The sequence below is a fragment of the Mesocricetus auratus genome, unplaced genomic scaffold (assembly GCF_017639785.1).
Source record: "Mesocricetus auratus isolate SY011 unplaced genomic scaffold, BCM_Maur_2.0 Super-Scaffold_100003, whole genome shotgun sequence".
NCBI classification, from domain to species: Eukaryota; Metazoa; Chordata; class Mammalia; order Rodentia; family Cricetidae; genus Mesocricetus; species Mesocricetus auratus.
Window position 1 is genome coordinate 101,472,492 of NW_024429188.1, and position 6,000 is coordinate 101,478,491.

Below are 6,000 nucleotides of genomic sequence, written 5' to 3' on the forward strand. Positions count from 1 at the left end.
ACTCTGAGCACTTGTGATTACCTGCAAAAGACCTATACAAGATTGGGCTCATTAACTTTCTGTCAGGAATCACAGGAGGAGCTCATGAGGCCCTAATTTTCTTCAATAATTTAAAGACAATTAATACTTCCTGTGAGGCAGAAACATTTTCCTTAGTGGTGTAGCCACCCACGAGTTACCCCTGTTCTGTTAGCAGCCACCCCCTAACCTATGTTACTATAAGCAGCCTTAGTTAAATCATTTGTTCAAGCTGGGCATTGGTGGCTCACGCCTTTAATCCCAGCACTTGGGAGGCAGAGGCAGGTGGCTCTCTATGAGTTCGAGGCCAGCCTGGTCTACAGAGTGAGTTCCTGTACAACCTCCAAAACAATACAGAGAAGCCCTGTCTCAAAAAACCAAAAAACAATCATTGGTTCAGTAAGCTACACATGGGTGGAATTGTTTGTTTCTGTTGTTGGTTTCCTACCTGGGGTAGTATAGTCATTTGTTCATGTCTCCTTAGAAAAAGTGTTAGCACACAACAACATGTCACACAATTCCATACACACAGACTTGTATGGTATGCACTGGTTTGCCAGATGTTTTTCAGATGAGGAAGCTGGGGCTCAGAGATGATGAATGACTTAGGAAATATCACAAAACTAGTAACTGATAGATCTTGGATTCAAACCCAGCTTGTCACTAGGCACAATACTTATTCTACTATATTAGATTATATTGTGCTTTTAAATGAGTCAAATTAAGTCATCCTAAAGGTTGTCTAACTCTCTCGAAGACAAACTGTTTTAATACTGTAGCCTGAACTCAACTTGATGTAATCATCTCATAAGTGGCTGAGATGGTGTGTGTGTGTGTGTCCGTGTGTGATGGGTAAGTATGTCTACATGAAGGAGACAGCATCCTGCTTTTTGTGTTGAACTATGATAGTAACATAAAAACAACTGAAATATGAAGCCAAACCAACAGCTCTGTAAGTTTAGTGCCAGCATTGGCAGAGAAACCAAAAAACCAGGCAACCAGGACTATGATGAGTCTTTGTTGTATTGTTGGGGATCTCAATATTTTCCAATTCAAAATTGTTCATCATTTTTTCATACAATATTTACTTTCTTCTTTGGAATCTTTGCTTTCTAAAGTGTTGTCATTGAAAGCTAATTAGCTCTGAGTGAAAAAAATCACAACGCTACAAAGATCCCTGCTGCTCAGAATGCGTTAATTATATAGAGGATTTGCATGTTTTCCCCTTACTCTTTCTTTGCTTCCTGGTAAGTTTTTCAGTTACAAGAAAGGAATTGTATCTTGTTCGGTCTTTGTTCTTACGATTTTGTCTTCCTTTCAGGTGCGTGCGTGCGTGCGTGCGTGTGCGTGTGTGTGTGTGTGTGTGTGTGTGTGTGTGTGTGTGTGTGTGTGTGTTTGGGAATATGCATGTGAGCATCAGTAATCAAAGATGCAAGAAGAGGGCATGGGGTCCTGTGTAACACATGACAGGGTACTGGGGACAGAACTGAGATCTTTTGTGGGAGCAGCAAGCACTCAAAACTGCTGCATCACCTCTGCAGCTGCTGAAGGGATGCATCAAAAGGTATCTCGGGGTCTTTTTATTAAAACGTTTTCATTTACAACACAAGACACTTTATTTCAAATCTACACATTTATTTGGGAATGTATAAAAGCAATATTTCTCCTTCATATACTGAAGTAGAACAAAATCTGGAGAGTTGCTCTTGACATTTATAAATGTTATGTCAGCAGAGAGCCTGAAGGGCATTTCTGGTTCTGAGATAATTAACTTTTCAAAATATATGATATGCTTTTATGTGGTTGTAAATATATATATATATGTGTGTGTGTGTGTGTGTGTGTGTAGCATAAGGACTTCCCGCACCAAACATGGGTTATTCCCTTTGGGAATATTTTAAGATTCGTTGGTTTAACCCACAGAAACAGCTGAGCTGAACAAGGGGGAGCTCTTGGACCCCAGACTGAGAAAGCATGGGACTGATCCAAATCCCCTGAATGTGGGTGTCAGTGAGGAGGCCTAGGCAATCTATGGGGCCTTGGGTAGTATTTATCCCTAGCATACAAATAGACTTTGGGTGTCCATCCCACAATGAGGGATGCTCTCTCAGCCTGGACACATAGGGGAGAGCCTAGGCTCTGACCTGGATGAAATGACAGACTCTGGAGATCCCCCATGGAGGACCTCACCCTCCCTGGGAATCAGAGTGGAGTTTGGGTGGGGGACTGGGGGGACTTGATGGGGAGGGTGGGGGAGGAGGGGAGGGAGAGGGAGCTGGGATTGACATGTGAAGCAAGTTTGTTTCTAACTTAAATAAAAAAACATTTGTTTAATAAATAAACTGCTGGGGCTGTAGAAATGGCTCATTGGTTAAGAACACTTGTTGCTCTTGTGTGTTCAGTTCCCAGCATCCACATAATGGCTCACAGTCACCCATAAGTTCACTTCCAGGAATTTCAATGCCTTCTTTTGACCTAGAAAGGCACTAGTGTGCATGTGGTACGTGTATGTACATACAGGCAAAACGCTCATACATCTATACAACAAATTAATTTAAAACAAATGAACTGCTGTCAGCAAGAGGGCTCTGGTTCATCTTCTCAAGCCAGAGAGAGGTTGTAGACTATGAGAAGCATGCTTTGTGGCATTCTGCCCAGTTGGGTCCACTGGTAGGAGCCATTAAGGTGGAGCTATAGAGCCAGATGTTTATTGGGGATCAGAGAGAGATGGGAAACTTGCACATGAGGCTAGCTCCACATGGGTGGAGATGGGTGGGGCCTTTATGCTCCTGCCTCACTCAGTCACCAAAAGTAGGATGCTTCTGGAAGGATATGAGTTGGTACTGAGTGGCTTGTTCCAGATAAGGCAAAGCCTGCAATCACTGAGGGCTGGATCCATCTGTGAACTTGACTCCTACCACTGAAGCTAGCCCTTCCTTGATGTACATGCTTGGTGAGCACCTATGCAACACTCCTTCCGGATTCCTTCAGGCCTTTCTCCCAAGTGTGTGTGATTCCTGTAGAAACTCAGGCGTCACTCTTGCACTGACCTCAGAGGTCCAATTGAAACGTTCCCTGCCTCTCCTACTATTCATTTTAGGACACTCTCACCCACAACCAATACCCTCTGCTGGCTTTTGTAGCTTCCTAGCTGGCCTGACCCCAACCCTCATTGTGAAGGGAGTCAACCACCTGATCCTTATGCCCTTCTCATGCTACAGCTGTTGCAGTGATCACTTATAATCACATTGAGCCTAAGAGTGCCAAGTTAGGCCCAAGTGGCACACGTATTTTCAGATATTTCTCCCTGCTCCACTGGTAGGACAGCAGCCATGTATTCCTGATAAGAAAGGTGAAGTACTCCTGCTCAGCAACACCTCTTCTGGTCCTGAGGCACAAGGAGCTCAAGGCCCCCTGACAGTGGTATCACTTATAACTTAGGCAGGACTCTTGGTACAGCCCTAATGAAGATGCATCCCCTTTGGGGACCAGATCCTGTGGCCCTGTATGGTGTTGGGAGATTTCTTTGCTTGCTCATAACTAGGTTCATGGCTAAAGCTCCTATAATAACAGCAACAAATAAAAAACATTAACAAGACAGAGCATATAAACTTATTTAATGTAAGTTTCATGTGACCCAGGAGCTTTCTGAAATGAAGCCAAGAAACAAAGAAGCCTGTATATTTTTATGCTTAAGTCAGATGAAGTGTGAACAGTCATGGGAAAATACAATTAGAAGACAAAAGGATATGATCCCATAGCAAATGAACTGGTGAGGATGGAGAGTTTCCTTATTTGTTCAGAATATTTTCTGTGTCCTTGTGGCTTCAAAGTTAAGATCAGTCTTTAATGAAGACTTAATGACCTTCTTCAGTTGAAGGAGTGAAGGGAAGGTGAGTGACCACTGTCCAGTTTTAATTTGAACTTTTTAAAAATTTATTTATTTTTATTTTATGTGCATTGATGTTTTGCCATAGGTGTCAGGTCCCCTGGAACTGGAATTACAGACAGTTGAGAACTGCCATGTGGGTGTTGGGAATTGAACCTGTGTCCTCTGGAAGAGCAGTCAGTGCTCTTAACCACTGAGCCAACCCTCCAGCCCCTAATTTGTACATTCATACTGATCCAACCTTTCCATAAAATAAGGTTTACCACATTTTTGTTTTGTTTTGTTTTCCAAACAACGTTTATCTGTGTAGTCCTGGCTTCCCTGGAACTCACTACAAAGACCAAACTGACCTTGAACTCATAAATTTGCTTGCCTCTGTGCCCCCCCCCCAGTGCTGGGATTAAAGATGTGTGCCACTATGCCTGGCTGTTTGCCATCTTCTTACAGTTAATGCCAAAGTCCCCAAAACAATAGGCATGCACTGAAAGCGGGATGGTGCTAGAAAGATAGTGCAGTCATAAAGGTCTATGCTGGATGATCTTGAAGTTTTCTCAAGCCCTCTACTTCTGCGCATGGTCACTATTGACCAGCCCCCTCTCATCTATTGGTGGGGTATTAGTAGATGCACTTCGGCACTTGAGTGGCTCTGATAGAACTCAGCTAATGACAGCTCCATTGGCATGTGTCCTGTGACTGTCTAGACCCGCCACAAAGCCCTTTACAGTTCTGGGCCTAGACACTGCTGGCAGTTTTCCTTTTTACTTGGTGTAAGGGATGGAGCAGAGCCCACGTGAATGAAATGTGTTGCCTCTGAAACCCAACAAAGTTCACCTTATGTTGTTATTTGTAGCAGGAGGTACAACATACAACATGCAAGACTTTGTTCATTATTTTTGAGGGACTGCCCACTATGGCCCTGACCACTAGACTTCTAAAAATTGTATGGGTCTTGTAAGCCTCTGATTTTTCCTGGAATTTATCTCTCACACTCAAAGTACTCATCTGGTGGAATCATCAAAACATCATCAGTGTGATAGGTTAATATATTTTCCAGCATGTATAGACAGTTGTGGTTTCTTCAGACTAAATATGGAAATGGGTTGGAGGGCTAATATAACCTTGAGGCAAAACTGTAAATACATGCCCTTTTCTATTCTGCTAAAATGGCAACTTTTCTCTTTCTCGTGTGCTAGACTAGCTGCCAATGCACTATATAGCTGAGAATGACTTTGAACTCCCAATCCTCTTGAGTCTTCCCACCCCATTCAAGTGCTGAGATTACTTGGTTTATGTGATGCTGTGGATTGAACATAGGGTTTCTGCATAATAAGTAAGTGCTCTGCATATCCATCTATCTATCTATCTATCTATCATCTATCTATTATGTGTCTATCATCTATCTACCTATTATCTGTCAATCATCTATCTACTTACATTTTTTTGAGTCAAGGTCTCAATATATAGCCCAATCTGGGCTTGAATTGATTATGTAGCTCAAGATGGTTTTAAAATTGCATTGAGATTCCTGCCTTGGCCTCATGAGGACTGGGTTTACAGCCATGCACACCACACCAGAACTGAGTAATTCAGACAAGGTTTATCTATATAGCCCAGGCTCACCCAGAACTCCTCAACCTCCTAAATTTGGATTGCAGACAATAACCACCAAATCCAACATAACATGGATTTCTAACTGTATTAATCTACTCTCACAAAGAACATCTAGGACAGCTTGCATTTACAGTTTTGCCTATACCTGCTACTTGCTCAATCTTATAGGAGTCTATAGTCACTTTCCAGGTTCTTTCTAGCTTTTTCAGACATAAGACTTGAAAATTCCACGGAGATATAATGCCAATCACCACTCCTACATCCTTAAATATAACACTGATCTGCACATACACCCACCCTTGGGGATGCGATGGTTTACTGTCTTGGCCGGGGGCAGTAGTGGTTTAGTAACAGACTTCCACTTGACCATCTCCATTGCAACAGATATTAAGTCACTAGCCAAAGTCACAAAATGCTAACGAAAACCACCTCATTGAACACCCAGAGAATGTTCTTACACTAATTCTTGCACCCAGAGGGAT